This window comes from Lynx canadensis, chromosome A3 (genome assembly GCF_007474595.2).
Source record: "Lynx canadensis isolate LIC74 chromosome A3, mLynCan4.pri.v2, whole genome shotgun sequence".
Lineage (NCBI taxonomy): Eukaryota > Metazoa > Chordata > Mammalia > Carnivora > Felidae > Lynx > Lynx canadensis.
In genome coordinates, this window is record NC_044305.1 from 39,857,700 (window position 1) to 39,879,653 (window position 21,954).

General features: G+C 37.8%; 1 long non-coding RNA gene across 1 annotated transcript in view; it reads left to right on the forward strand.

Moving 5' to 3' along the window:
• The first annotated feature begins 650 nt into the window (after positions 1–650).
• The window catches only part of LOC116737977, a 779,757-nt gene continuing 758,453 nt past the window's right edge, over positions 651–21,954 (forward strand). Inside the window, exon 1 of the long non-coding RNA XR_004343383.1 lies at positions 651–762. This is a non-coding gene — a long non-coding RNA (uncharacterized LOC116737977). The remainder of the gene's footprint in view (positions 763–21,954) is intronic.

The following is a 21,954-nucleotide window of genomic DNA, read 5'->3' on the forward strand; positions in this document are numbered from 1 at the left end:
TCATCTAGTGCCCTGTCAGATACCCTGCAGAGACACAGCTGTATTTGTGTCATGCTTTTGGGGGAGGGGAAACTCGGAGGTCTGGTTGTTTTCCTGACGGCTTTAATTCTACTCTCAGTTTTGAAGTGAGTACAGATGTTTCAGAGTGACGTTCTCACTTTCTTCTTGACCTTTTTTCTTCTATAACCTGTGATATGTCAGAGACAACACTTACCAGCTTGGGAGACAGAATTGTTAGCATTTTTTCCCAACCCTGTGTTTAGTGTCATCAAGTTAATAGTTAGACATTGGACGTGGTGGGGATATTTACACAATTGATAATGGAAAATGCTGTAAATCAGCGACTCCCCACCCCAAGAGAAACTGTTGTTTAATGTTTACCAACACACTACACGACTTCTATAACCCTTCGACCTCTGCTCACCACACAAATCAAATACACACACACACACACACACACACACACATACACACACACACACACAAGAAAATATAGTTTTGAAGGATTGGACATCATAGGTTTCTTCTATGAGACTATGGTGATTTCCAGGAGGAAAAACTGAGCTCCATTTTTCTTTCTATCTCAGGTTGTCCATTTATTTCCAAAAGGACGAAAATGAGCTAACTTCTTTCTCTCTTTCCTAGTGGATGGCTGTATTCACCGAGCAGCTGGCCCCTGTTTACTGGCAGAATGTCGTAACCTGAACGGCTGTGAAACTGGACATGCAAAAATCACATGTGGCTATGACCTGCCGGCAAAATGTGAGTACAGCTCTTTTGAACACTGTTTCAAAATCAGATGAGCACTCTTACATTGTTTTATTGCTCAAGCTTGTAACTGGAAAGGAAGTGGCAGTGGTGATATTTAATTAAATGTGCTTATATTCAGATTTTGTACTTGGTAATAAAATGTGTTTTCCAAATAGTTCCTCAAATATATATATATATATATATATATATATATATGTGTGTGTATATATATATATATATATATATATATATATAGTGTGTAAGTGTAGGTGATTGTTGCTCAGATCTTCAACAGCGTGTCTCTGAAACAGAGAAATAAACATGTGAGCAAAATATACATTATAGTATTTAAGTGCCGTGGAGTGACAGCTTCTGGAAATGATGCCAATTTCTTATTCCTTGTTCAGGTTTCTTGATTGTGGATGTGTTTAGAGCAAAGGAGATCAAAGTGATATATTGTGTTTTCAGCTGCCATGTAAAGGCTGATTGGCAATTACAGCCAAGGCATCTGTCACACTTTGCTTTCAGGAAAAGCCAATGGAATGTGGTTGTCAGTGTGAGAATGTATTTGCTCTTTGAATGTGGAATGGTCAAAACTTCCATTATATTTGAATAGAGAGAAGTATTGCATTTGATTGACCTTGTTGCCTAGTCGTTTAGCCAGCTGAGTGGGGTGGTGTAGAATAAAAATACTAAGAGAGAAGCTAGTTAAAGACACAGATGTTTTAATCACATAATCTTCAGGGCTTGGTCAGTGGAGGTACAAGGTTTCATTGTGCCATTAAGGTGTTCATTGATCTGGAAACTGGGACACCAATTAATTGTTTATTCTATTCATCTACTTCTTATGATACTGCCTGGGTCTGTGAGTACATTTTATGTAAAAATGAAGTGTGGTTTTGTTGTTGTTGTTTTGCAGTGGAGAAAATGTGACTTAAAAAATTATAACACAATCTGTGGGATACTTGGTGGGCTCTATATAGACAGGCTGTGTAAGAATGAATTCCCTATGCATATATGTGAGTGGAGAGAGTGTTATTTTTGAAAGATTACTTTAAAGTATGTTTAAATCTGAGGCTTTGTAGTAAATGTAATATATTAAAATGATATTTTTCCTTCATAAACATTATAATACTACTTTCTATATTTCTCACAGTGGGTTCCAGTGAAAGTATAGCAGCTGTATACTGTTTAATTTTCCTTCAATGACTTCTCACTTTTCTTTCTTTCTTAGTGTTTTTACCTTGTGTGAAAGAGTCAAGTCATGTGCCAATGGCCCCTCACTCCCACTTGGAATGTATATTTATGTCAAATAAAGTCCTTTGGGTACAGTGGTGTTTCAAACAATTCTCCCTCTGAGTCAGAAAATTTGAGTATTAAAGGTGATTTCCCTTCCCAGGATTATCTCTCTGTGTTTACAAATATTGGTCATTTTTTTTTTCTTTTTAACACCATACTACCTTTGTGATATAGCTAACTGATACCACCCTGAGAACAAACAGAATATTGATTATTTTCAGACTTGTGTCTGTCCTTAAGCTAAGGAATAAGGCCTGGTCTCCTAGTACTTTACTACTTTGTTTCCTATGTATTAAAGCACAAATAAGAAATTATTTATAACTGAGATTTCTGAAGAGAGATAACCTCAGTATCACTAAATATGACCAAATAAAATGGTGGCTTCAGTGTATGGATTGACATCATGATAATTTTGTCTAATGTGCTTCAGCTTCATATCCTTGTAAGTCATCCAACTTAGTTCAGGGTTATTGAAAACTTGCACAATACCACTGAGGTGTAAAGATCAATACCACCAGTGCTTGTGCTTGAGGAATTTCATGATTGAGTCATATCTCTGAGCTGAGGTGTGGCTTTCCTGGGCATCCCATGCCAACCGAGTCTTTGTGGCACAAGGACTCTAGTTAATGAAAGCCAATCCACAGGGCTTGTACAGAATCTGTGTGAACTGAGATACTGAAAGCCTGGTACACATTCTAGTCACTGTGTGCAGCCCACAGGGCACATTTAGTAAAAAAGTCATTCAGCAGTATAGAAAGTCCCAGTCTGGAATGGCAGTGCCACCTCACAAAAGTTACACACATGGACTACTTGTGAATAAGTCTTGGTATTTCTCCATATTTTAAGAGATTAATGATCTATATTTAAAACATAAAGAAAAACAAGGAAAGCAATAAGGCAATATGGAAATGAGTAATAATCACTTATATCTGTATGCTATGTTATAGTTTTCCACAGTACTTTCACAAGCCTTTATATTTTAAATTGTATTTTATAAACATTATGTGTGTGTTCATTTTCCCTTTTCCTGTCTCTGAAAGATGTTTTTCTTTTCTCATCAATTTGGTTCATCCATTTCAGAATCATTAACAATCCACAGATGTGCTTTTGTAGAGACAGAATGAAAAGGGAACTCATTACATACTGTTTGGGTCATTTTCCCCCTCCATATTTAATAATTCCATGACAGTTTGACAGCAGAAACTAGTTCCTATCTGTCCTCTGTGACAGTGGGTTTATCATTATAGGGGTACTAAAGCCATTCATCTAACCACCAATGATAATATCTTCATGCTTCAGCAATTGTTTGGAAAATGCTATTGTCTAGGTTACAGGCAAAGTTGGTAATTTTGGACTGGCCTTTGCTTCCCTTATGCTTGCTAGATTAATTTATTCATAAATGCTTGTATTTGAATTAATCATATTTGTAGTCTAAATTCTGTGACTCATCATAATTTGTGGAAAGATAAGCCTCAGAGATTTAGTTTATTCTTTGTTGTTAGGATGTTTTGGTTTCTTTTGATGTAGAACATCCAATAATTATTTTCAAAAGTAATCTTAAGAGTGCAAAGAATATTGGCCAGTATTTCATTAAAGGTGCAAAGAATATTGGCCAATATTTCATTAAAGGTGATTGCTAAAGAAATGACTTAAGAATTCAACTGACCGTATATACAATTGGACCTTTTGGGACCTTCTCTTTTACAATACTAGATTCATAATAAAATTTAGTTTCTACAGAGTTTTAGAAGCTTGTCAATATGTGGAACCTTTCTATTCAGGATATCATCATTCCACGAAAGTTTCAACTTCATGTGGGAGAAGTTTATTGATTTATCAGAGTCAGGGTTCTAGTGTCAAAATCTATCACAGTGTTTCTTGAATATGTGCTGAATTAATATGAATGAATGGGTGATCAAACAATGAATTGTTTCAGAACTTTTCACCTGGAAAATATTTTTGCAAATTTTGCTCCTACTAATTCTTTCCCTCCTGGAATGCATTCTGCCCAGTGCTGGTAGATTAATATTCCTAAATCCAGAGTCCTTATAAGTGTCCATAAGACTCTAGATGATGTGACCCCCCCCCCTTACATCTCTAACATCACCTCCTTCTGTCCCCTTCCTTGCTCATACTGTTTGCTTTGCTGATCTCTAATGCCTTTGCATTAGCATTCCTCTTTCCTGGAATTCTATTCTACATATCTACATGGCTTGATCCCAACCTACTTCAAATCCTTGCTTAAATGTAACCTAAAGTATCATCCTAACAAACTTGTTTATAATTGCTTTTCTGCCTTATTTATAATTGCTTACCTCTAGTATTTAACCTTCAGATACACAGTATCATTTACTTATTGATTTTGTTTATTGTCTGTCTCTCTCTATGAAAATGAGAGTAGAGATTTTTTTTCTGCATCTTTTTCAGTTATTGCAGCGTCCACATAGGTTAGAAAAATGTTTGACATGCAATAGGGGCTCAAAATCTAATTGTTGCACAAATAAGTAAAACCTAATTCCACTCCTCTCAAAATCCTTGGATGGGTCTTTCTTTAAACAGACTTGTTAGCCTGATCACCTTTGGCCTTCCATGATTTACTGCCATATCTTGAACCTTTTACATGATGTGAATTGCTGACAGTGGTCTGCCTGTGCATGGGGCCTGCATTTGGGGCCATCTAGAAAGCTCTTTCTTTGCTCCTTTTCTGTCTTCCAGACAGCTCAAGTATCACTTCTGCCATGAGACAAGTCTTCCCTTATCAACTCAGGTAAAAGTGCCTTCTTTTTTCTTCAAACTCCTGAACTCCTGACTTCCTGAACACTGCTTGTTAACACATTGAGGGCATTTTTCACTACTTCTTATTGTTATATATGCAAGCTTTCCACATTTCTTTAATCCCTTGGATATAATGGATACTAGAGAAACATCTACTAAATTAATTGCTTGTTAAAGGTGGAAGATTGATTGATAATTAGTGATGGGTAAAATGTTAAAGAAAATTTATGTTAATATTCCTGAGAAATGATGAAATCAGTGTCAATTATCCATTGTGATTTTTTAAATCATATTTTAACATACTTCTATTCCAAAGTCTCTTGTCTAAGAATTTTATTTTTAATGGAACTTCTACTAAAGGTGAACAAATAAAAAAAGAAACTACATCTACTTTATTTAATGATTTTCAGCCTACCTCACATGTCTATTCTATTCCTTGAGAATGCTTAATTTTTAGGCTTTAAGGCTGAATAATCTTGAATAATAGGTAGGAAAATATTAAAATCTGTGTCTATAAAATGACGGAATCTGTTTCTTTTATTCTTTCCATTTAATCTTAGAAGATATCAAAGGGTGATATTAGCATCCAACTCACAGGTTTTTATTAATCATTTGAAAGGAGACTGTAGGGTGAGAGACCATAGTATTATATGTTTGAACATCATAGAATAATATGAATCAGAATCCTCATTCTATTTCCAGGTGCAAAAATAATCAGATGATGATATCTTAAAAGATACTCTTGACAATAATTAATACTTCTCTTATGCCTTTCATGAAGAAATCATAGTACCTTGAAACATTAGTTCATCAGTCCTTTTGAAATTTCTCTGAGGAAGTGACATGACAAGTTATGGTATTTTCTTTCAACACAGAGAAATTCAGGTACACAGTAGTTAAGTTTGTTGCTCCTAGCAACAAACTATGTCCATTGAGGGGTATGGCAGATAATTCAAGTATCACCTGAATAGGGTGAGAGTCTATGGCAAGTGTTAGCCAAGACCTGTTGCCTATTTTTTTTTTAATTTTTTAATGTTTATTTATTTTTGAGACAGAGAGACGGAGCATGAGTGGGGGAGGGACAGAGAGAGAGGTAACACAGAATCCAAACCAGGCTCCAGACTCTGACCATCAGCATGGAGCTTGGCGTGGGGCTCGAACCCAAGAACTGTGAGATCATGAGCTGAGCTAAAGTCAGATGCTAAACTGACTAAGCCATTCAGGTACCCCCTGTTGCCTGTTTTTGTAAATAAAATGTTATTAGAATGCAGCATTTGTTTACATATTGTCTATAGTTGCTTTCATGTGACTGTGTTGAGTATTAGTAACAGGAACTGTATGTCCAAAAAGCTTGGAACATTTATTATCAGGCTCGTTATAGAAAGTGTTTGCCAATTCTTGGGGCACCTGAGTGGCTCAGTGGGTTAAGCTTAGGTCATGATCTCATGGTTTGTGAGTTCGAGCCTGGTGTTGGGTCTGTGCTGACAGTTCGAAGCCTGGAGCCTGCTTTCCGATTCTGTGTCTCCCTCTCTCTCTGCCCCTCCCTGCTCACTCTCTGTCTCTCTCTCTTAAAAATAAATAAACATTAAAAAAATTAAAAAAGAAAAGAAAGTGTTTGCCAATTCCTGATCTTTGGAAATCTCTATTTTTTATGAAGGAGGAAGCTGAGATTGAGAGAGGTTAAACACTTGTTGAATTTTATTGAATGTATGTGATTTAGAGCCCTATTGACAAAAGAGGTACTAAAATACCTGCCGTCTATTTCTCAGGACAGCTCTTGCTTCTGTTGCCTCAATAGAACATCACCTTGGGAGGATGATCTGAAGCTTTTTAAATCTTTCAAATTATAAGGCCACCTTGAAAAAGATCCTTGAAAAAAATGGTCATTTTTCTCAGTAGGGCCAGAACTGGAAAGTGAATAAGTCTCTGAAGGGAGAGTTAATTCAAAACACCAAAGTATTTGGCAATAAATCTTTATTCCTTGCTTCTTCCAGTGGTGTTAGCTAATGTGCTGAAAGGGAACCTATAGTCCTGAGTAAATTCAGTTTCTAGAGTAGGTAACTCATAAGATGGGTCTGAATTAGTCTTCTGCAATGCATGACCTGATTTCAGCCATCATGGGCTCCGTCAGCAGGTGTCTGATTGTGAAGGCAGTGGAGTGGGCATGCTATCAAGAATATGACTCTACCAGGCTTTGATGGAGATCTGAGGGCCCTCATGAGCCCTTTCCATAATTAAATGACTTATATTACATAAAGAGAAAAATAGCTTTTGAAGAACATAAAACCATCTTCCTTCCTGAAGAGAGATGTGAGGTTGTTCCTCCTAAAACCAACTCTGATTGGCTCGTTTTCCTGAAGTGCTTTAGGAATTTAATTACTATTTGAATCTATTTCTTCATAATTACCACCCCTTTCATTTATATTAAGCAGTTTTATACATTTATCTCCTTAGTGATCCTTATGATGAATGTGGAAGTGAAAAGGGCAGAAAGACTGTAAAATTCAGAGTAGTGGTTCTCAAAATGCTCTCCTGAAACAGCAGCAGCACCTGGGATTTGTTAGAGATGCAAATTGTTTTGCCCCACCCCAACTTTGTGGTTTAACAAGCTCTGGGGTGACTTTGAGACAAACTCAAGTGTGAGGATCATTGACCTATACAGTGGTGGAATCCTGAGCAGTACCCTTGACTTTTTTTCTTTTTTAATGTTTATTTATGTATTGAGAGAAAGAGAGCTTGTGCCTGCATGTGCATTGGGGAGGGGCAGAGAGAGAAGGAGAGAGAGAATCCCAAGCAGACTCCACACTGTCAGCACTGAGCCCCGACAGGAAACATGAGCTCATGACCTGAGCCGAAATCAACCGTCAAACGCTTAACCAACGGAGCCATCCAGGTGCCCCAGAACTGTTGCCTTTTGATTCCCTACCCTGGACCCCTTTCACTACACAGCACAGGCATCCTTTTGGGTTGCAGATTAGGGCTGTCTTTGAAGAGAACTCAGACATGTTCCCAGTTAGTATTTACTTGTTTATTGCCTGCCTTCTCAAACAGAATTAACAGTTTAAAGAGAAAGAAGTCGTATCAGTCTCATTTACCACTGGTATCCTTACTATCTGACTTAGTATCCAGAACCTAGTTCGTGGCTTTTGATACGAATTCACTGGAGGAATTAATGAAAGCATTGTCTTTGTGATAGTCATAGCTGCCACTGCAGGAAACCAACCAAGAAGACACTCAAGATAGGATTACATGATTCCAGAAGTTTGCAGAGCCAGTGCTGCTACCATTGCAGCATCTGTGTTATCCTATCACCAGACTGCAGCTTGCTCAAAGACCCTAGCAGTGCAAGAACATACAGAGGGGCCAAATTTGCTCAACTTGTCCACACGGCACACCAATAACCTCCACTTCAAACGCTTTATTTCAGTTTCTTTTTTTTTTCTTTTTTTTAACCCATTGTAATAACATATATTCCGTCTCCAAGTGGCTTTGTGATGAAATAACTGAAATACTCTAATAGTAAATAGTGTCTTTTAAAAATAACTACATTTTGGAAGCAGCTAGTATTTACATTGTTGTATTACTGACCAAGTGTAGAATAAACGCCTATGCTTGGCTTTCATTAGTTGACATCTTAGCAGGCCTTCAGAGGACACTGCCTATACCTCCTATTTCCTATGTGATCAATAGGAAATAACAGTGTAAATCAATTCTGGGTAATAATGTAAATGAGCTCTCGAAGGCAGTTCCTGCTGTGAAATAAGTAGTTAGCTGTGACACTGGCATTAACCGCAGTGGGGGTAATCAGCCTTTGGATATGTTTAATCAGAGTTATCAGCTAAGATTAAAAAGAGAGCCACTGTTGTGCAGGGATAATCATTTTCAGGATTTAAAAGATGAATATTTGAAGGTGTTCTTATAAATTAAAGCCATCAGAATTGCTTTGAGTAATTTGGGATGCTTTGAGGTCAGGCACAAGCAAACAGGAAAGGTTAATCTCAGAGCCACAGTAGTTAATGTGTAGGAATTGCAGAATACGCTTATTGAAATACATAGTGAATGCTGAATTAACTGAAGATTTTCCCCCATTGCTTAGATGTTCCTTGCGCTATTAACATGTATGATTTGATTAAAAAGTGGGCAACACATAAAAGTTTTTAAATTTATTAATTATCCTTACAATTAATTATCAATCCCAAATATTAAATATTGCACTACATTATGGTTTGATTAGAGGTGTTTCCAGTTGAAAATATTGATGAAACCAAGTTCTGCACTAGAATTAAAGAGTGATTCTGGGTCAAGAAAAGTAAGCCTCAAGGTAGAAAATCTGAAGAGAGGTCTTGAATCCAGGATATTCTAATTGGTAAAGTCCCTTAACCTCTGATCTGAGTTTGCTCATCTGTAATTATCTGGGGGTAGTAATATCTACCTTGAGTGAGTTTGTTAATATGCAGAACCACTTTTTAATAGGGTAAGACATAAGTATATGGTTCTATAATTACTTGTAAAATACTTAGCACATCTCATTTACTTATACTACCACTGTTCACTGAGTATCTACTCTGAGCTAGAGTGCTCTTCTGGAAGGTATAAAAACTATAGTGAAAGGACAGCTAAGCTGAGGTTTAAGTACTTTTAGATCTTAGGTTCTTAGCACAGAGAGGCAGATAATAAACACATTCACATAAGAGAATTCACACATTCAATCTCAGATCATGATAAGGGATATGAGGAAAATAAAAAGTGGCAATAGAATGGAGGGTGGAGGGAAAGGGCTACTTTTCCCATGGTGGTCAGGGAACACTGCCCCGAGGAGATGGCATTGGAGCTAAGAGCCATATGCTTTCTAGTAGAAATTCATTGCAGGCAAAGTGAAAGTAGTTTACTCTAGGGTTAAAAAAATTCCCATTGGGTAACCCGGTGGCTCAGTGGGTTGACCGTCTGACACTTGATTTTGGCTAAGGTCATGATCCCAGGGTTGTGGGATCATGCCCTGCATTGCGCTCTGCACTGAGTATGGAGCTTGCTTAAGATTCTCTTTCTCCCTTTCTTTCTGCCCCTTCCCTGATCTCTCTCTCTCTTTCCCTCTCTCTTTCTCCCTCTCTCTAAAATGAAAAAATAAAATAAAAAGCTCACCTTGCCTGATGTCTAAAATAAGATAGTCTGTAACTTTTTCAAGTGTTCTTCCTTGGTATAGATATTATATTTCAGTTTTTACAAGTGCATAATTTTAATATACTCTAGGTTGTTGAGGTAACAGAGGTAATGCTGTTGCTGCTGCTGCTAGAGTTGACAGGAATTTTAATGATAATTTAATCTCACCTCCTAATTGTAAAGTTAAGGAAATTGAGACCCTGAAAGATCATTTAATTTTAGTTTTTATTTAACCATGTGATAAGGGACAGAGCCAAGAGTAGAGTCTGGGTATCCTGACTCACAGTATAGGGCTCTGTCTGCTAAAGCATACTGCCTCTCCTAGTCTCTTAGATAATACTAACTCTCCTCTAGAAGTATTGTGAGAATTTAGTCAACTATTAAGTGAGATGATGTATGTGAGCATGCTTTTGAAATAACAATTTCTTATTTTATATGCAGTTTATTAATAGTCATTTTAGATGAGTTACATATACATTAATTGTGACATTATGAGGTCTACTAGTAAAGTTTATGACAATAGTCCACCTGAACATATGCAGCAGTGACTGGTGTTTGAGGAAATATGGAAGTCACGGACAGGAATTAAGAAAAAAAATTGTATGCCATCCTTAAGACTCAGACATTTGCTCCTGCTTCCTTACAGTATCTTGTTGTTGGAGGAAAGAGAAAGTCTTCAGAAGTCATTTTGAGAAACTTCAGAGGACAACTTTATTGGTTTTACAAGTTCTTTGGTATTTCTACCCTGGAGAGGTAGAGTTTAATTCCCCTCCCCTTGTATGTGGCTTGAACTTAATGACTCATTTCTACTGAATAGAATATGTCAAAATAATGGGAATTATTGAGATTAGGTTATGAAAAGACTATGGCTTCCACCTTTACCTCTCTCTCTCTCTCTTTCTCAAATCACTCTATTAGTTTCCTAGGGCTGCCATAACAAAATACCACAGGTTTGATGGCTTACAACAGCACTTTACTCTCTCATAGTTCTTAAATCTAGGTGTTGGCAGGACTCTATGCCTTCTGAAGACTCTAGGGAGAAATCTAATTATTGCCTCCATTTTTACATGGCCATCCTCCCTATGTCTCTCTCTGTGTGTTTTTTTTTTTTTTTCTTCTCTTATGAAGATACTTGTCACTAGGCCTACCCTATATAGATATTGATATAGATAGATATAGAGATAGATAGAGATAGAGATAGAGATAGAGATAGATACAGAAATAGATTAGGGCAAAGAGAACCCATAATCAGCTTAGTAAAGAAACGTTGGGAGAGGGGCACCTGGGTGTTTCAGTCGGTTAAGTGTCTGACTTCAGCTCAGGTCATAATCTCATGGTTTGTGGGTTCGAGCCCTGCATTGGGCTCTGCTCTGACAGCTCGGAGCCTGGAGCCTGTTTCACATTCTGTGTGTCTCTCTCTGCCCCTCGCCCACTTGTGTGCTTTCTCTCTCTCTCTCTTTCTCTCTCTCTCTCTCTCTCTCCCTAATAAATAAATAAATAAATATTTTTTAAAAACTTTTTTTTTTTTTTAAAGAATCATTGGGAGAAAAACAACACAAACCACAATACACAGCTGGGTATTGATATTTACCGGATATTCCTTAAGTGTCTTTAGTCTTTGCACTTGCTACTTACATGCTCTTTATTGTTAGGAATCACTGTTTTCATTTTCAGGGGAAAATAAATTCAGCCTTTCCCCTGTGTGGAAGCTGCGAGCTAAGTGAAGCATTGGTAGCTTCCTATTTACATTTATGGCAGTGCCCTTCTAAATCTGTTTGCTGTACTGGGTGGTATGTTTCCTATTAGCTCCTTCATTTGTCAGAACTACTGAGAGTTTGCACCATTTCTAATCACACACTATTTGTGAAATCCCTAATAATTTCCTAAGGTCTTCTGAAACTTTCCTTTTCCTACCTGTGATATTTTGAGGAAAGATTTATTCCCCTTCTATGTTTATTCTGCTTAGTGAAGATCATCAGAGACAACTTTAACTGTATTTTTGCAAATTTTCTTTCAAATTTTGTCTGTATTGTATTTAGAATGCAGGTGCCCATTTGAAAGTCTGCAGAATTCAAAGGGCTAACTTAGCATTCCCTTACATTTACACTCAGGTTTTGCCTTCTTACATTAGGGCACACGATGACAAACTTGTCTCTCCTTACACAGCCAGATGATTTTGTTTCTGTTTTAACATTACTGCTATACTTGGGTGTGTCCAATGCATACACATGTACATGTCATTTTCCATGCATCCCATTAGAAGTATATTCTCATTATGCTGAACACAGGTTTTCTTCTGCATTATCATGTTTTATGAGAATGGAATTTAGGGATTTTTTTTTCAATCTGTGGAACTGTTTGGAAAGCATTCTGGCAGAGTTTACATTTGTGGGTGGATTAATGGAACTGGGGTAGAGAGTCTGAGGGGATCTCCCAAGAACTCCCAGAGGGCAGGCAGAGGAAAGGTAACTGCTGTGCTGGACAGGCTAGCAGGATTGGCCCCTCCTCCTCCACGCATCCAGGACATATCTTACCTATTGTTATAAAATTAACAAAAGTTAGGGGCTCCTGGGTGGCTCACTCAGTTGAGTATCCGACTTTTGCTCAGGTCATGATCTCATGGTTAGTGGATTCTAGCCCTGCCTTGGGCTCTCTGCTGCCAGTGTGGAGCCCACTTCAGATCCTCTCTTCTCTCTCTGCCCCTTCCCCCATTCATGCTCTCTCCCTCTCAAAAATAAATAAACATTAAAAAAATGTTTAAGTAAAAAATAAATTACGAAAAGTTATTTTGATTGTCCTCCTAATAATATCCAGTGCCTGAATAGTTGAATGGATTCCAAGACTAATGAGAGATTGAGAAACCCCACATCAAAGTATATCCATAAAAGACAGGGCTCTGTATGTAGAGTATTGCATGGATTCATGTAGCACCTAGAAGGAGGTGAAGTTTAGAGAACTACACATCATAGAAGGGTTAATATTTCAAACATTTCCTTACATTTTCTGTTGTCTCCAAAGCAGTGTTTCTCCATATACCAAATTAACTGGTTGTCATGGGCACCAAACCTGTTACCTTAAACACAATATCACACTCCAGGCAACATCCTATTGTTTCTGCCTATTTTGAGATTAACCATCACATGGCATTTTTTTCCCTCTTGTTTTCATTTTTCTTTTACCACTCCATTCAGATGATGATGAAATCAATATTTCAAAGCCTGTATGTGAGATGTTTCTATTTATTGTTCACGATGGTATAATAGTAACTTTTTATTCATCACTATCCTTGAGGACATACATTTGGGGACAACGGAGCTTTTATAAAAGTCTCACAAGTACAACAAAGCTGAAAAATATCTAGAAGTCACTATTTAAGCAAATGAGCCAGTTTCTCCCATTAAGGACTAGGCTATATAAGCCTAGTATAAGACTGTATACTTTGCATTTAACAATCTGTCTGGCACACAGTAGGTAGTGATAAGTGTTTCATTCATTCAGAAAACACTGATTGTTTCCTAAGATATGTGCCAGGTGTTTCCTTATCTTTTAGAAAAGAATGATATACAAAACAAATAGGGACTTCACACTCTTAGAACTGAGTTGAGCTGAGCTCAAGTGATTCAAGTGACTTGCTCAAGACCACACAGTTATTTAAATGATAAAACCTTGCCAAGAATCCAAATTATCAGATTTTTAGTCTATGGTTCTTTCTTCTTTTTCATGGAGATTTTATTTGGGGGAATCTAATAATGAGAAGATCTGATGGTGATGAAAGGGCGGGCCTACGCCGGCTGACTCCATCTTGTTCTGTGTCCTTCACCTTGACCACGCCTCCTCCCCTTGAGTAACCTCCCACTCACCTGCCTAACAGGACTCCGACCCTTCCCCAGCCAATGGGCTGAGGCCACAGCCATTACCTCACCAACTGCCCCTAGGCCCCAATAAAACCTTTGTCCTTTTGAAACTCGCTCTCTCTCTCCCCAGTATCTCACCGCTGCGTCGGTGCAGGTAGGGGATTGAGTTCGAGCTAGCTCGAATAAAGGCTCTTTTGCTTTTGCATCAGACTCGGCTCCCTAGTGGTCTTTGGGGATCACGAATTCTGGGCATAACAGTGATGGCCTTCTTGTCTCATGTTTCCTTGGGATTTTCCTAGTCAGTGACCATTGGACATGATCAGTGGATTCTGATACATTTGTACCTGGGATGGGGAGAAGGGACATGATCTAGTATAGTAATGTCTAGTAAATAAATAAATATCTGTTTTAATGTTACTCCTATACTTGGGTATGTCATATGCTCAAGTCTCTCTCAGTCTAGTATAGAAAATGATTTTGGAAATCATAATTCTAACTTGGCATGGGGGGCCACAGGGCTTTTTTTGACTGGGAGCTGGTATAACAGCTGCCTGACATTTTCAGTGATACGGTTTCTTTTCTTTTCCCCCATCAGTTTTTATTGAAAATTCCAGTTAGTTAGCATACAATGTAATATTAGTTTCAGGTGTAGAATTTAGCAGTTCAACACTTAACATACAATACCCAGTGCTAATCACAACTAGTGCCCTCCTTACTCCCCATCAGTGATAATGACATGCAGACCACATCCCTGTAATCTCTTTGAAAGAATTTTAGGTTTCACATTATTTAAGGATAAGATAGGCAGTGATTTGTAATCATACATTTTAATAATTATTCATTATTTTATATCCACATGTTTTAGGAAGAAAAACTTTTGAATCTCTAGTTCCTAAATCAGAATGTTAAACATTCATTGTTACACAATATGGAAACTAAGCATAGATTAATTCATTACTTGTGGTTTATTCTGTTTATTTGCCTTAGCAGCACCTTTTAAAAATAAGATTGACACATATCTGTGAGAGCATCTGTACTGAGTTATGTTTCCCAGACATAAAACACATGGGTGGAGTTCTGGTGGAATCCTTGTCTTACTGTGTGGTGTTATGGCCTCTGTCCTCTTTTGTTCCTTTCACTCTGCTTTGTTTGTTTTGTTTTGTTTCTTTAGTGCTTTTAACTGCCTCTCAAATTTTGTTAAACTATTTGATTGATTGATTGATTGAATGATTGACTGACTGACTTGGGGCATAATCCATTTTGAAGATAGAATTTAGAACTTCCTGAAGTCAGAATCACTTGACTTGAAAATTTAAATGCGTATCCTTCCTGTGTGGAAATTTCTTTCCATTGATGTCCACATTTCATAATATGGTTAAGAACATGGACTTTGAAGCCTCAACATTCTGGGCTCAAATTCAGGCTCTGGATATGGGCAAGTTATGGAACCTCTGTGCCTCTCTGTTGCAAACTGGAAATAAGAACAGCTCCACCCTCGCGTAAATGTTGATGATTACGAGTTAATGTCAGTGTAGCATTATTATAATATAGAGTGCTGCCTGCCTCCAAGTAAATGCTGTAGAGGTTAGCTGTTTTTTTAGTAAGGTCATTCCAACCATTTTATCTAAGATGGTCATTCTAACCATATTATCCATCACTCTCTGTCCCCTTGCCCTGCTTTAGTTGATATCACAGCCCTTATCATCACTTGAGATTATTTTATGTATTTATTGGTTTATTTGTTAAATGCTTATATCCTGTACTAGAATGTAATTTTCATGAAAGCAGGGACTTGGTTCACTGTATCTTTAGATCTTAGAAAGGTATTCAAAACCATTTCTGAATGAACAGATATATGTGAACAGGAAACTTTAATTATGTATAATTATTAGCTGAGTTACTAAAAGGATGAGCCTAAGAGTACATTTAGTTTCATGCTGTGTTCATTTGGCTCTTCCAGTAAATTGGGTAATAGTTATGAATAAGCCAGGAAAATAGCACCAATGTATGAGAAGGTCAAGACCACATTTGACATTTGACATATCTACCAAGAATGTTCTAGGTGTATTAAACATCTTTTTTCCTATTTTTCAAAACTCTGTAGTTTAAGTAGTGTGTCAGGATGAAGTAACAGAGAAGAAGAACATTAATGGCATGGGAACCATGTCCTGGCTTGCCTAACTAAACCCAATGGGTGGATAGTGAGGTCCTTTTCCATTGATTTACAGTCTGTATTCAAAGGTGATTTCCAAGCTCAACTTACTGTTAAACCTCATTAAAATAAAGTGATAATTTTATGGGTTTGAAATGTGCTATGACTGAGTTTCTGATTGGGACCACTAGCCCCAGTGCTTACAACTTCCATGTAAATGTGTTAAGAGGGGAAATATTGATGTGTGTTTTCTCTGTGTTCAAACTGCTCATACTTTATGGGAAATAATAAAGCTTTACAACTTGTTCTTCACAAATAGGATGTGAGGGACTTGCAGCAACAGGAAGAATCTATTATTTTGTGTCAGAGTGATTGGGGCCATCTTCTGTTTTATGGACTCCCAGAGCTAATTGTTGCTTGGGGTAGAGAAGAAAATAGCATGACAATTAGTTCTTTGAGAATATTAATTTGGTATAAATAGAATTTCCTTTTATTATAAGGAAGATAATTATCTGACCAGTAGGCAGTATAGCAGCATTCTCTGTTAGCCCAAATTTTACCAGATGGAGTGAAGGCACAACCCTTCCCATCAGGACTTCAGGACTTCTGACATAAACGGCTTTAAAATATAGTTACAGTTTCCAGCTGAGAAATCATCCCTGCTTCTTGTCTTTTAGCTGCAGCTGTGGTCCAGACACCACAGGTAGGGGGAGAAAAAAGAAAAGAAAAAAAAAAAAAAAAAAAAAAGAAAAGAAAAGAAAGAAAAGAAAAGAGAAAAGAAAAGAAAAGAGAAAAGAAAAGAAAAAAGAAAAGAAAAGAAAAGAAGTAAGGTTGAGGTGATGTGGAGGAAGGAGAAAATGTAGTCATACTAGTATCCTTCATGCCTTGGCAAGAATTACAGTCACAGACATCCTCCTCCACCTCCACTTGCAGAATTGGAAGACTATCTGGTGGGGCCACTCCTTTAGCCCCACTCATATTGGATGTAAGCATGTACTTGTGAAGGCATTTAAGCCCAGCCCTTCATGTCTTTGTATCTATTTTAGATAACAGATGTTTCAATTGCCCATTCCAATTTTCTACTAAAACTATTACTCTGGGGAAGTTATTTCTCTTCTCATTGTTGGATATTATAGTCTGTAAAGCATGATCCTTGGTCTGAAGAAATGTGACTCAATGGTCCAAATTGGTGCACTGTCTACTGTTCCAGTTCTTTCTAGTACTCTGAGTGTTGTATCTACCACTGGCTAAGCAAAACCCAGTCTCAAGTTAGTGTCTACTTCTCTGAAGACCATTTGTAGCCCCCAAGGGCTACCTAGTCTCACTTGCCAGCTCTGCTCAGCGCCTTCCCCCACAGAATCTACCATATAGCCTGCAGTGTCTGTCTCTTTTGTTGGCAGATAGAATAATTCTTACTGGAATTTTGTGCCTCAGAGAGTGAGGCAATATGTCTAAATTCATCCCATCTCTGCATTGCTGCGGGTACCTCTTTATTCACTCATTTCATGGAGCCAAGTGGACACTTTAAGCGAGTGTACAGGGGTATCTGTTTGTCAATTCCAGTCACCCTCTGAACCTGGAGGGGTTTCCTCAGATGGGCATTGATGTGTCCCATATTAATGCATCCTTCAAATTTCTGTAGTGATTACCACAAGGCAGTGCCCCATATGGGCATCACTTTAATAGGTCAAGTTTCCATTGCCCTCCTGCCTGACCATATGGCCAGGCCATTGGCTATTGTGCATTAGTTGGTAAAAACAGAAACATAGGAGCTTTTTATCATAAAGCAGTATGTGATTAAGCTCACCAAACTGATTTGTTTTTACCTTCTTCTATCAGAGTGGTTGCCTTCCAAACAGAATATTGTCCATTCACCTTGGAACTGCTGTCCACAAATTAAACAGACTTTTGTTAGTTGGTTAAGAGCTGTTTATAGGGCACTGTTCAAATGATGATAGAATCTGGCAGCTCTTCATGCAGATCTGAAGTTAATCTTAGGGGAAAGGAGGCTCCCTGCTCATGAATATCTTCCCCTTGAATTCCTCTTGTAGCACAATCCCTATAAACCATTTCTATTTTATTAGAGAACTCTTCTGAGCACTGTCCTCCCCATTAGAGTATTTCTCTAACATTACCCAACACATTATATGTATTTCAGACTTCCAAGATTATTTTATGTCCTTCACTTATAGAGGTAATTTCAATTAATGTCTAATAGCAAGCTAGTAATTTTCCCTCAAAGGGAAATTCTGTAGTCTGAAGTCCCACAGCTGTCTCTGGAAGGGATTCACCAGCTTTTTCCATAAGCTCCATTCCACACTCCACATTGTGATATTTTATAGAAGATTTGTCTTTATCAGCACTCTAAGTTCTATTCTACACTGTGTGGGCCTGGGCAATCTTACCCATTCCCATTTAGTAGGTCTGGTTAATACTGCTTGAAGAACAGATTTATATACCTTCTCTTTCATAATACCAGGTTGGAGAAAACATTTCCTAGACAGATACAGTGTCTAGCCCCATAATATATTCAGGTAATAAACACACAATCACTTCATATGAAGCCTGTTCAAACATACCAGTTTTCCTCCACACTCTCACCTTAATCCCATCTAACCTTACATTTCTTTTTTTTTTTTTATTTTTTAAAATGTTTATTTATTTTTGAGAGAGAAAGAGAGCGTGAGCAGCAGTGAAACAGAGAGAGAGGGAGACACAGAATCCAAAGCAGGCTCCAGGCTCTGAGCTGTCAGCAGAGAGCCTGATGCAGGGCTTGAACTCAGGAACTGTGAGATCATGACCTGAGCCGAAGTCAGACGCTTAACCGACTGAGCCACCCAGGTGCCCCATCTAACCTTACATTTCTAATTGTAGCCTCCAATGGGGCTTCATTAACAGGTTTTGGTTTTACAGTACTAGGTATGGGGAGTGTTCCTCAGGCAGACATCATATCCATTCCCATAAAACATTCAGGTCAAGGCACAACCTCTTCACATAAAGCCTGTTTAAATAGTCTAACTTTCATAATCCTATCCTTTACATTTTTTCTATTTTCTATTTTCTAAATCTAATCTAACTGTAGTTCATTTCCAGGCTTCGCCAGTGGGTTTTGGTACCATACTTGTGGCTTTCCTATACTGGAATCCCAGGAACTTCTTTTCACCCTCTGACCATTTTACCCACTCATATATGTAAGGCTTTGGGTCCCCAGTAAAGGGTTGAGATGGAGGACCTCACCTTTTTATCAATCTTATCTTGAGTAATCTGCTTGCTGTTGCCCTGTGCCATTCCAGGTCTGATTTTCCATTGCTATCCTTGCCTTCTGGCTTTTAAAAATCCTCCAAATTAGAATATATAGACTTGTTTGGGGCCTCTTAATGTTGGAGGACCATCTGCGAGCCCCTTTGCTCTATCCATCCTTTAATAGTGCTTTATTAAGGCCTTTGTTTCAATCTCATCAATGTCCATGTTATTCACTCCTTTTCTTTATTACCATCTAAAGATTTCCACCCTGATGGGATTCTACTCTTCAGTCTATATTCACCCCATTTCTTAACCATTTAAAAAATTTCTATCATGCTAGGAGAAGTCCCTTGACTCTTCCCTCTGCCTCTGTGCATTCTTTTGTTGATTAATCTAGTATTAGCATCTGTCAGACTCATGACGGGAAGCTGAGACAGCAAATTTGATAAGGCTTCTCAAACTGTTGCATGATATTGTAGCAGTAAGGTTACAGTGGATGTTGATGCAAAAGATCCCCCTGTAACACCAGAATTTACTATGACCTGGGTAATGGGCATATTCAGTGGATGGGTATCCCAACTGTCATAAAGCCAACCCCATATGGCTTGTATATGAAGCATATAAACCATTTCATCTGGAGTGCTCCACATGGTATTTATAAGGGGAGTTGGACAGTCCCCCTTCTCCGAGTCAACAGATCTTACAGTAGATTTCATCCAGTATATCATGCTGGCTTTCACCTTGGGTGTAACTCATGGTGTGTCTGGATCATATATAGCCACCTGTGAGTGTTCTGCAGTGAGCTGTGAGTCCTATATCAACCTAAACATGTTCTTCCACCCTGTAGCATTCAAAACCAAAACAGTGCCCCTAAATTACTCATTTTCACAACCTATTTTAGTAGAGATTCTTCATGGAGCTGCTGATATAGATCCACAAAATTAGGCAACTCCTTCATGGAATGCCCTCTGGTTTCAGTAGTTTCCTGGTTTTGCCATCTTCCCCACCCCCAACACTGACTACCTTCTCAGTAACCAGAGATACTTTTTGTTGTCCTGGTGTAATTTTTCCTTTGTAGGCAGCTTTTTTAAAAAAAATCTTAAAACAATTTATTATTTATTTATGTATTTAATTTATTTTTTTAAATATGAAATTTATTGTCAAATTTGTTTCCATACAACACCCAGTGCTCATCCCAACAGGTTCCCTCCTCAATACCCATCACCCACCTTTGTAGGCAGCTTTGATGCTAGCAGCCTTCTCACTGATCAGCTAGAAATTGATGGTTCCCATGACCCTTTCCTCAGGTTTGATAATTTGCACAGAACTCGGGGACACACTTGCATCTATTATTATTGGTTTATTAGAAAGGATACAATTCAGGAACAGTCAAATGGAAGAAATTTAGAGGGCAAGATATGGGGTGCATGGAGCTTCCGTGCCTTCTCTGGGCATGCTGCCCTCCCAGCACCCAATATGGTCCATGGGGAAGTATTCCAAAGCCTTTTGTTTAGAGGTTCATTATGTAGGCATGCTTAACTAAATCATTGGCCATTGGTAATTAACTTGATCTCCAGCCCCTCTTTCCTCCCTGGAATTCAGAGGATGGAGCTGAATGTTTTTAATGCTCTAATCACATGGTTCCTCCTATCCTGATGCTATCTAAACATCACCTCATAAGTATAAACTCAGGTATGGTTAAAAGGGCCTTATTATGGATAACAGATGTTTCTATCACCTATATCACTAGGAAATTCCAGGGGTTTTAGAAGGTGTTAGGAACCAGAGACAAATACCAAATATATATACTTATTATTGTATTATAGTCATCAGTCCCACAACTTAACTGTATTTATGCAGAAATATGCTTAAGTATACATGCTAATAATATGTATCCTCATACCAACCTGAAAACTAATTTCTTTCCCACAAGGATCTGGTTTTACCACAAAACTTTAAATCTGGACGTTGGGGTTATCTTATTCTTACATTAAAAGAACATTATGGGTATTCTTTGAGAGATGAGAGTTGATCATGACTTTTGTGTGCATGATATATACTCATACACTACGGTTTGAGGAAAATTCATTTTTAGTATCTCATATTCATGTAAAGGTCCTAGGTGCTATTTTTAAGCAAGGTATCATATAGTATTAAATTACAAGATCTTATATACTTAGTTTTATAGAACTATTCCAAAAATTTAAATAATGGAACTTTTAGATTTAGATAGTTAAATATCTAGTATAAGGCAAAACAAAAGCGTCATTTGTAAAGCTAAATATCACTCAACTATTCAGTTATTCTTTGTTGTAGATGGGTAAGCTTGTTCTTTTACAGTTAGACCATATGGTGTTCATTTATTTTTCTGTGATAGATGTGCCAGATAGCCAAAACCTTTGCTTAGTACCCTAGGGGAAAGGGTATCTGTGACATGTGTATTTATTTTATGCCATTCCATCCACGTTGTACAAAATACATTTAAATAGGGGAACTAAATTGCTTACAGTAGTAAAATACATTTCCCTCAGTGAATGTTGGTACTTTTCGATGCATGCTGATTTGAGTTCTGACACAGTCATAATCTACATACCAAACATATGCATTTAGCTTTCAAAACAGAAACTGGCACTGGGGGAGCTAGGGAAGTGAGCTAGTTTGCCAAAGCAATCTCTCCTTCGTCCTCTTTGGAGAAAGGGTTTATCATTCATGGCCTAGGTTCTC